Consider the following 10,957-nt stretch of genomic DNA (forward strand, 5'->3'; position numbering starts at 1 on the left):
CTGTCTGTGTCTCTCTCTCTGTGTGTCTGTCTCTCTGTCTCTCTCTCCCCTCGCCCCATCCTTCCTCCTGTCCCTTCCTCTTTCCCATCTGGCTGCCTCCTCCTCTCCATGTCTGTATCTCTCTCTCTACTAAAGCAGCCTGTCCTCCTCTCCCTTCTCCCCCCACTCCCACATCTCTCCGAACCTGAGAAAACCCCTTTCTCCCACGCCTCTTACGTCACACACACTGGGGCATGAAAAACACCACTGGGTCCACGTGGGGCCTGCTCCGGGGGAGCAGGGGTATTGGCTTCAGCACCGGCGGTGTGGCCGCTGTCTGCCAGTGACAGCTGCATCCCTGAGGAAGGAGGGGCTGGTTTCTGTCAAAGGGGCCAAAGGCCCCAGTCCAAGAGGATCCTCCAGGAGCCTGGGACTTGGGGGGGGGGGGGGAACAACAACTCAGGACTGACTGTTCCCCCAGCTGACAGGTCAGCAGAAGAACCCATTAACTTTGCTCAGAACTCATTCATAAAAGGCCCACTGGCCTGGCGATGGCGGGGGCATTCCATATTAAAGAATGGTCCCAAGGGCCCAGTTTCAGAACTGGAAGATTTGGGGTCAAATCTCAGCTCCACCTGGATCTCCTTTACCAAGGTCCTCAGCCCACCAAACTGTGACCTCAGTTTCCTCATCTGTAAAATGGGAGATGGGCTAGAAGACTGACCTCCAAGGTCCCTTCCAGCTCCACCAGCCTATGGCCCAGCCCCTACCCTCAAACTGGCTTCCAGTCTGATGAAGAAAAAGGAAGAGAAAAACGCCACATGAGCTTAGACAAGAAAGAGTCCCCGCGGAATGTTAACTGTGGGCTCGTCCACACCTAGAAGGCCCTCCAGAGCCCTCCGCCTACCCAGGCTTCAGCATGACCTGACACTGATTGGGGGAAGCCAGCTGGACTGAGAGAAATGTGCTTGACGAACACGTGCGAGAGAAAAATGAGAATAATGAGGAGGATGATGGTGGTGGGTAGATAAGATCCTGAAAACACCAACAATGATAACAGCTTTCATAGGCCGCTTTAAGGTCTGTTACTGCTGTGGATTCTTACGCTAACTCTATAAAGTATGACATTTCCAGACCCCCTTTAGAGGGTTAAAGTGAGGATGTGACTTGTCCAGGGTCACCAAGCTAGTAAGTGCCTGAAGCAGGATTTGAACTCAGGTCTTTCTGGCTCCAGGCTGAGTACTACATCCACTGCACCACCTAAGGGGCTAGAAAACCTCCTTCAATAGCACCTGCCTCCTAGGGTAGTCCATGAGATCACAGCAGACGATATTTATTAAGTGGTTGGTGAAATGCCTGGCATACAGCAGGTGTTTAATAAATGTTGTCTCCCATCCTTGCCCCCCATTACCATCTCACAGAAAAAGCAAGCCAAACGCAAGTCCCAGACCACAGCGCCTCTGTGGGGAGAAGTCTCAGAAGCCAGCCTTGGCCCAAACTCAACAAGAGTCCACCAGCATTTCCCCTCCCCGGCTTTGGCCCAATGACCACCAGCAGCCAATGGGAGCCCACTATGGCCCATGGCAGCACCTTTGGACAGCTCTGATTATTATGAACGCACCACCATGGAGGGACGTGGGGGATGGCCAGCTGCTGCTGCCTGACCTGATCAAGCTATGGTCTGCCCCACCCCGCCAGATCACGGAGCGCCATCATGGTTCTGATTCCTGGCACGTGGCTTTGCCACCGTCAGGCTGCTCCTCCCCTCAGTGGATTTTACAATGTGGAGGGGTCTCCTGAAAGGCTTTCTCACTTGCTAGTCAGAAAGAGAGAAGACTTAAAGCAGAGGCATTCCATCCATCCGAGATGGCGAGAGGGGCCAGGGCTAGGCCGCATCCAAGCCCGTGGTGGGTAGGTGCCAGGCTAGCTAAGTGACAGATGGTCAGAGGAGAAATCATGGGCCACACACACGCTCTGTGCATGGAGAAGGGGCAGGTGGGAGGTGGCTTTGCCTCCTCCCCCCAGAGCTGTTCTCTGCTCACAGTGGGCATCTAGGAAAGCTGGGGCTGCTCCATTGTTTCCAATGGGGGAGCTGGGGTGACGGCTGAAGGAGGCCCCCAGACGAGTGCTCACAGAGGAGGGGATGCCAGTCCTGGGACGACACCAACTGCCAGGGGTCACTGCTCATAGGGGCAGACGGCCCTCTACTGCGAAGGAACCCTGGGGACCAGTCAAAGGGCCTCGGGATGTCAGGGAGGAAGGGGAGGGGAGGGCAGGAAATGGCAGAAGCCCAGAGACACTGGCAGAGCTCTGCCTGGAAGCCAGGTCACCCCACGCCTGAGTCTGCCTTCGGTTCATAACAACTTGGCCAGACCCACGAGCATCTTTCCCTTTATGCCTCTGCCCTAAGGATGCCCATTCCATTCATTCAACCAACATTTATTCAGCACCAAATGTTTACAAAATCCCTGTGCTCAGACAAGGGGCAAGTATACATTTAGCAAGGCCATAGGCCCTTATGAAGTCGAAGGGCCTTCTGAGCTTGCCAGAGGACACTGCCAAAAATCAAAATGGCACCCAACAAACGACTTCAGGTGAAGGGGACAATGAGTCCCGTTAGACCCAAAAGGGCCTGAGCAGCTGAGAGCCAGAAAGGCCCTCCTGCCCCTCAGGAGGAAGACCATGCGGCCGTCATCTGGTACTTACATTCAGTGCATTCTTAGCAGCTTCTGCTTCTGATCGACTATCAAAACTGACAAAGCCGACGGGCTGAGAACAAGAACAAGAGAAGGGCAGGGTCAGTGTGGCAGGCTGGGGGACAGCGGGGGCCAGAGGCCAGCGGGGTGGGGGGGGGTGGGCGAAGAGCTTCGGACACACCACAGGGTGTCATCAGGCAGGACAGGCCTCCTTCCCCGGGATAACTTTCTCATTCAATTTTTAAATTAAAAAAATACTGATTTTATACATTTGCGCTCCTTCCTGATGATTCTCCCCACCCCTCCTCCGACGGACCCCTCCCCTGCCACAAAGAAATACAGGTAAGCACACAAGGACTTGGCCACGTCCACGGACGGATGGCACCTTTAGGACCCAGAGTCAGCCCCCATGTGCCCAGGTGACCCGAGGCATGCCCCCATCGATCCTCAAGTCACACTTAGTCATTCAATTCAGGGAGCGCTTGGCCAGGTCCTTCTCTATAAAGAGAAAGGATTGTGCTAGATGCGTATGGAGGCGCTCTCCAGCTGGAAAGAAAACGGCAGTGATTCCAAGCCAGCGTTTCTAGCGGCTGCTAACACAGGAACCACTCACTATGCACAGGATGGGCACGCGGGGGTGACTCAGCGCTCTCCTGTAAGTAGGGGGCTGTTGTGTGCTGGGACAACTGAGGAATGAGCCAGCCCCTCCCCCACTTTCTGTCCCCTGTCCCTCCAGCTGCCCATCCCCTGCCCCAGCCCACCTCTGGCCAAGGGGAAAGGGAAAGGGCAGGGCAGTGCCCAGGAGGCAGGTGGTACAAGGACCCACCTGACTCTGCAGCTCAGAGGGGGCTGGGCACTTGGCCAGGGTCACAAAGCTCAACGTTCAGCCTGAAGTCCCCCCCCGGCCCCCACCTCCATCCTAGTGATGCTCTAAACCAAATCACAGACCACACATTGGCTGGAAGGAAGCCAACCCCTTCTTTTTACCCAGGAGGAAACTGAGGGAGAGCCAGGAGAAAGGACGGGCCCAGGTCACAGATGAGCTGTCTCAGGGGCACAGGTTCTCATTCTTTCTAAGCCACGGCAATATAGTCAGAGGCTTGCCTTCCACTGAGCCCACCACCCCTTCAAAGGGCCAGACATGAGGTATGAGAATGACTGGTCATCACCCCTAAACGTGGGAAAGCGTGATGGCAACCGCAGCGTGAAACGAGGGTTTGGACCCATGGACAGAGAAGGCCCTGCTTGACAGCTGTGACCTCCCCCGAGTCTGATAGCCACCCCCACGGGAACCATAAAGGTGGAAGTCAAACCCAGCTTCAGGCTGCTGAGGCTGCACCTGATCCGCCCAGCGTCGGAGGCCTGACAGGAGGGTCCAGCTCATTTTTGGTGGCCGATCCATCCTATCCCCAGCAAGGAAGAGCCACCAGCTAATTCCTGGGTGTGCGCTGGGGGAGCCTCGGCGCCCAAACGCGCCGCGTGGGCAGCTGCCATCTCACACCGCACCCAAGCGGGGGCTCTTACCTGCTTTGATGTCAGCTTTATTAGGGAACCTTCATAGCCCTGAAAAGACAGAAGGAGAAGGAGGTCAGATCGGTGACAGGCGACAGCAGGAAGAGACAGAGCCCACTGGCAGCTGCAGGTGTGTGCCCGGAACACGATCATTCCATGGCTGAGCGGGCAGCCCAGCCCCTCACTTGACAGAGGGGGAAACTGAGATAGGGCGGGCTTGCCCAAGGTCCCCTGGCTGAGCAGTGGAGACGCCCGCCTCAAAGCCAGGAGTCCTGAGCCGCCGCCAGGCCGGGTCCCTTCCCACATCTGACCGGGCAGAAGAGACTGTCCTTCCTTCCACACCTCCTCAAAGCCTCAGGAACATGCGCACAGGGCCCCAGAGTGAGGGTGACATTTTTCCTTACTTTTTTTTTAAACAAAAAACCTTTTAAAATGACTTCTTTTACTATGAATTTGACCATCATTGACAAACCTGAAAATCCCCAGATACAAAAAACAGGAGAGAAGGTTGCATGTGACCAGCTCCTGCGTGCATTCTGTTACAGGGGATGGCTGTCTGGGGAGGGGAGAGCGGAAGGACTCAAGGACATCTCACACTGGGAGGGACCTCGGAGGCCTTGCCGGCTTGGGACAACTAAAGAGGAGCAGCAGGGAGGCCTTCAAGAGCCTTCCCTGGATCAAGAGGCAAGCCGGGAGAGCGTCAGCAGGGGGGGCGGGTCCAGCCCTGACCCCCCCCCTCCCCCCTCCCCCGTCCCCTCCTGCCAAGGCCAAATGAGGAGCAGATGCCAGCCTGCGTTGGGGGAGGGAGGCTCCACACTGGGAACTGCCCCACACCACCAAATCACACCTAGGCCTCTGCCTTGTCCCCTCAGGAAGCAGAGCCCTAGGCCCCGCCCCTCCAGCAATGACCCAGGCCACGCCCAAAGACCCCACCTACGAGGAAGTCACCAACAGAGCCCAAGGTCAGCTACTCTTCCCAAACACTGGCAAGAAAGCAGACACACCTGCTCCACAGTGACAGCATTCCCATGGGCGGAGCCCCAGGCCAAAGGAACTCCTCTCCCCTGGCCTCCCGGTGGCCAGCCAGCTGCCAACCTCTCATCTCTTAATCCCGAGGATATTAGATTTCCACCTATCTCAAACCGCCTGGTCTCTCACCCTGTCCACTCAGCCCTGCCTAAACTCCCTGGGTCCCGATCCAGCTCCGCCACCTCCCCTTGACCCTCAGCCTCAAGCCTTGCCCTGCTCCATCCATCCAAAGCCCAGCTCTGACCATGTCACTGCCCTGCTCAGTGATCTCTGGCAGCCCCCTGTGACCCCCGGCCTCCAGCCTGCCTTTTCAGGCTTATACACACACTCCAGGGGCCAGGTAAACTGGCCTTCATGCCAGTCTCTCCTCTCCAGTCCCTCGCCTAGATTGCCCTGCTCCTCCCCTCGGCCTCTCGGGCAGTGCCTGGTCTCCTTTAAAGTTCAGGATCTGTAGGAAATCTTTCTCAGCACCCCACCCCCCATGATGGTGCCTCCCCCGTGCTCCCCTCTAAACTCTGTACATCCTCATGTACGTGCCTGCCCTGGCAGGCTGGAGGCTCCCGCGGCAGTGAATTCTGGACTTGTCCAGCACCCTGGTACGCAGCAGGTACTTGATAAATGCTGGATGAAGAGTCAGAACCGTGGGTCAACCTTGGGAGGGTCCCGGCCTATCCCATCTATGAGGGTGATTCAGGAGGCAAAAGAACACCAAGTCTGAGGTAGACAGCTCGCGCATACCTTAAATGGTCTGAAGAGCAGATAAAGCTCCCGAGGCTTGATGTCCAGAGGGAGGCCACTGACAAAGAGGGTCCGGACCTGGGGGAGAGAGGAGAGGCTGTCAAGACGAGGCTGAGAAACTAAAGACAAAACCCCCAAACCCTGGGCAAAAAGCTTCCTCCCAGCTTGGTATAGACCAGAAGAACCAAGCAGCAGCCTAAGTGTCTGGGCCCCGGGCCAGGGCTGACCCAGTGGGGCTGGACACAGGGCAGTCGGTTGGGTTTGGGCGTAAGGAGGATCAAACATACAGGCTGCAGAGAGGGCAGGATCAGAGGTCACACCAAGCTACAACAACAAACGCTAACCATTCCTGGAAGCAAAATATCGGCAGGGACGAAGAAGCAAAAGAAAACTTGTTATTCTTCTCACACATGTTTTTTATCTTCTCATAAACGATAGAAGGCTAGGTTTTTATAGATGTCCGTGTTTTTCTCAACTGAGAGGCAGTGTGGAGTGCAGGGAAGAGGGCTGGAAGGACTAACTGTGATTTCAAAGGATAATGATCCAGCTGGTCACCCACTTCCTGATAGAGAGGAGATGGATTGAGGATAAAGGAGGAGGCATACGGTTTTTAAACATGGTCGGCACAGGAATTTGTTGTGCCTGGTTATGCATGTGTTACGAGCCTCATTTTTTTCCATCAATGGGGCCAGTGAGAGGGAAAGAAAATAAAATGTTATTCATTAAAAAAAAATTAAATTAAGAAAAGACTACGATGGACCCGTAGTCAGAACACCTATGTTCCTCAGGCATTTACCAGCTCTTTGACCCTGGACGAGTCACTTAACCTTTCAAACCTCCCTCAGCTTCTTCATCAGCAAAATGGGAATAATGATACCTCTAATATCTTCCCTCCCAGGGTTGCTGAGGCCCAAATGACATGATGCTTGTAAAGTGCCCTAAAAAAGTCAGTCATTTTTCCTATTTAATGTTAATAGTCACTAAGACTCCAATAAAAAAATTTATAACTAAGATAATCCAAATGCCACTTGGTACCTGTGTGACTGAGAAAAATCATATCCCTTCTCAGGTCCTCAGTTTACCCCTCTCTAAAACAAAAGGGTTGGATTTGATAACTTCTAAGGTTCCTTCAAGCTTAAGTCACTTATCTACTCTGCAAGCCTCAGTTTCCTCATCTGTAAAATGAACATGTTGGACTGAATGAGGTCTTTCCGAGCTCCTAAATCTGTGATCTGATATTGTTACAGTGCATACATGTACCTGCATGCATACAAATATATACCCATGTATGCGCTCAATAACTGATTACCTATGCCCTAATTATGACCATCAGGGGAAGATTTAAAGTTCCTGACTACTGTCTCCTCTGCTAGCATATCTTGTTTCCTTCTTCCCTCCGCCCCCACTTTGTTTCCCCTACTTTAAACAGGCATCTATGAACACTGATTTTATGTTTTTAACATTCTATTATTTATTAGTATTGTTTTTTTTTACATGTTGAGTTCTAAATTCTCTCCCTCCCTTTAACCCTCTCCAGTAAGAAGGCAAGCAGTATGATAAATTATGAATGTGAAATCATGTAAAACAGGTTTCCATATCAGCCATATTCTTTTTAAAAAGCAAGAAAAATAAAGAAAGTGAGAAGATTACGTGTCAGTCTGCACTCAGAGTTCACCAGTTCTCTCTCTGGAGGCGGACAGCGTGTTTCATCACGAGTCCGGAATCGTCTAGGATCATTGTATTGCCGAGCAGAGCTAAGTCATTCAGAGTTGATCACTGTACAACATTGCTGTTAAGGGACACAGTGATCTCCCGGTTCTGCTCACTTCACTTTCCATCAGTCATATAAGACTTCCCAGGTTTTTCTGAAGTCTGCCTGCTCATCATTTCTTCTAACACAACAGTATTTCATCACAATCATCAACTATAACTTGTTCAGCCATTCCCCAATTAATGGACATCCCCTTGATTTCCAATTCTCTGCCACCACAAAAAGAGCATATACAGACCAATGTTAATAACTAACCTAAGCAAAAGATAACGTGGGAATTAGTCTGCTATCTCTTGGTCCTGAATCATATGATCTATGTATAAAGGATTTAATCAGCTGTTTGGGATACAGGTCATTTCACCCACTAACGTGAATAACTCCAGAACCCACTATCTCCGGCCTCCATTGTCCAGTATACTTCCCCCTACGCCAAGGCTGGGGAGCTGTCCCCCTCAGAGCCATTTTAACAGAAGAGTCGGAGCTGGAGTAAAATTCCCCACGTCTCCATTTACGAGGTTCAGCAGCAGCAGGACTGAGCTGCTAATGCCTCTCGGGGATTGATGCTGTTTCCTTCATTTAAACTTTCATTTCTCAAATTCAGAAATGTGGGATGAGAACTGTGAGCGATACAGATCAAGAATGAATGGGAAGCAGAGGAGGCCCTGGCAATGGGGAGGCGGCCTTGGGCCTGGGTCTTAAAGGACACAAGATGGTGGTGGGGATCTGGGTGGGGCGGAAGGCTTTCCAAGCAAGATTGGATTTACTGATAAAGAGAATGTATGAGGAACAGCAAAGAGCTTCGATGGACAGATGCACAGGAGTACTGAGGGAGAGATTGGGACCTGGTTGTTGAAGGCCTTGAATGTCAGGCAAATGAATTTGAACTTTATTTTAAATTTGTGAGGAAAGCCAGAAAAGGAGCTGAAGGAGCCTTCAGAACATGGCATCACCAGGGAGTAAAGTGGCCCAGAGTCCAAAGCAGGAAAGAATAGGTGGCCCACCTTGGGAAACAGAGAACGAGCTATTTCTTTAAGGATGTTAAAAGAAATCTTTATTCGACAGCCTCCCAGCTCATACCAAGGATTCTAGCTCCCTATTCAGTACGCAGGACACAATGTCAAACACCCCATCTGTATTACACACCTATTGTGTAAAGTAGGGGTGGCTAAATAGTGCAGTGGATGGAGCATCAAGCCTGGAGTCAAGAAGATCTGAGTTCAAATCCAGCCTCAGACACTTGCAGTGGTGTGACCCTGCGTAAGTCACTTGGCTCCTATTTGCCTCAGTTCCTCATCTATAAAATGGGGACACACTGGAGAAGGAAATGACAAACCACTCCAACATCTTTGCCAAGAAAACCCCACGGACGTCATCCGTGGCCATCGTTCCTTGGCCAGTTTGCCTGTGGCCACTCCACCACCAGGAATTCGCTGGTCCATGGAGATAAGTTTGTTAGTAGAAGATCAGAAAGCCTTCCCCCGTGTTCTTGGGCGGGCCTCAGATCATCGCTAGAGCAGGGACGACAGAGGCTGGTCCAGTGCATCATGGGAGCATCGACCATTGTCATTTTGGCTTTGATTTCCCTTCACTAAACGACCCGAATGACAGTCGTTGTATCCCTGGTACTCGGCTTCTGAGCTCTGGGTCCTTATGAATTTTCTCAATCCACGGGCACTAAAATTACAATTGTCATCATACGAGGCCCAAGGAACGCTCTGATATTTAAAAGGCATCCCTTGTATGAACGGAGGCAGAATTCCACAGCTAAATCTGCACAATGGCGACAGTAATGTAGTCAAAACAACGTAGTGACCAGTCTGGAGTTAGAAGACTGGCCAGGAAGAGAGGTGGTGGCCAGGGGGGAAGAAGGAGGCATACTTTGTCAGAAATGGCCAAGAAATGGTTTTGTTGGTCTGCAGTCCTTTGTAACTAGGGAGGCTCTAGTGGGGGCAGGGAGTCATCGGCAAGTGACTGATGAGGGGAAGTCCTCCACCAGATCAAAAGGCTAGTGACAAGTGCCTGGGAACAGCGGCTGGGCTGGGCTTTCAAATTCACCTGCTCTCCAGCTCGAAATCCCTTTCCCAGGCCCATCGGACTGGTTTTGCCGCATTCCACCGGGGCTGGCTAAGAAGCAGCAGATAATATCCAGGGGTGAGTGTGAGGGAAGGGGCACGGGTGCCCCGTGTTAGCTTGGGGTATACCAGAAAACAGACAGCCCTCATTCATCTCACAGTGACCCCCGCTCCCCAAGAAGTCTCCTGGCCCCACTTCTGGCCCAGAAACAGGGCAGCTGGTGTCCCAGAACGAGCTCCAGCACCCCCCAAGGAGGGCACCTGTGTGTGTCCCCCCGCCGCCCTGTCCAAGCCTACGCCAGCTTTCCTATTCCCCTACCCCCTCCCTGACCCCCTGAATGGCCTCCTTCCACCCGGGACTTTTCTTTTAGTCCTGCAGAGCCCGAGCCCAAAGGGGCCCAAGCTCTGATGACCCTCCAAGGGAAGCCTGTAATTTAGAAGCCAGAAGTTGTTAAAAGCACTCACTTCATTTATCTTTTCTCAGTGAGTATTTTACTGCCTGGGCCCTCAGCCACAAAAAGGGTCCACGGGGTTTCCAGGGGTTTAGCACTGCCACGGCTCTTTGTGGACATCCCAAGAACACCCAGACTCGGTTTCTTTTCTGTTACATGCACAAAGGTCAGCTCTCTGTGCTGAGCAGGGTACCCCAGACCACAGTAGAGGACGCCCAGTGAAGAACAGGTCCCCGCCCTACACACACGACTGTCGGTCAGTCAGTCAATGAACAATTATTAAGGGCCTTCCAGGTACACACCAGGCTCTGTGCTATGAGCTGGGGATCCCAAATCAGGTCACTCAGGCTGGTACCCGCCAAAGGGAGGCAGGCAGGAGAGGAGGGCAGGGCAGAGCCCTCCTCCTCTGGGATACCGTCTCTTCCCAGCAAGCCCCTGCCTGGCCCTGTACCATGCCTTCCTCCCAAGCTAGTGGCTCACTGCTACTTCTTCCTGGCCATCTCTTCACCGGAGAGGACCTCTCCTTTGGGCCAGACCATCACAGGGATAGGGATAAGGACCAGAACTGGGATTTTATTAGCACAAGGAACTGTCCCTCTCCCAATGCAGGCTGGCCCCTCCTCCACAACTCACACTGTTAGGAATTTACTGTCAAGTGATTTGCTCAAAGCCACACAGCCAGGATGGGTCACAGGAGGGACTGGGAGC

General features: G+C 52.7%; 1 long non-coding RNA gene across 1 annotated transcript; it reads right to left on the minus strand.

The window, feature by feature from the left end:
- Positions 1-2,666: 2,666 nt before the first annotated feature.
- Positions 2,667-6,037, minus strand: LOC114033452. Its single transcript, XR_003567981.1, has 3 exons — positions 5,955-6,037; positions 4,200-4,238; positions 2,667-2,748 (listed from the first exon to the last, which is right to left on the minus strand). It is a non-coding gene; the product is annotated as an uncharacterized LOC114033452 (long non-coding RNA).
- Positions 6,038-10,957: the final 4,920 nt, after the last annotated feature.

Source organism: Vombatus ursinus, unplaced genomic scaffold, assembly GCF_900497805.2.
Source record: "Vombatus ursinus unplaced genomic scaffold, bare-nosed wombat genome assembly UNPS02007254.1, whole genome shotgun sequence".
In the NCBI taxonomy this organism is placed as follows: Eukaryota; Metazoa; Chordata; class Mammalia; order Diprotodontia; family Vombatidae; genus Vombatus; species Vombatus ursinus.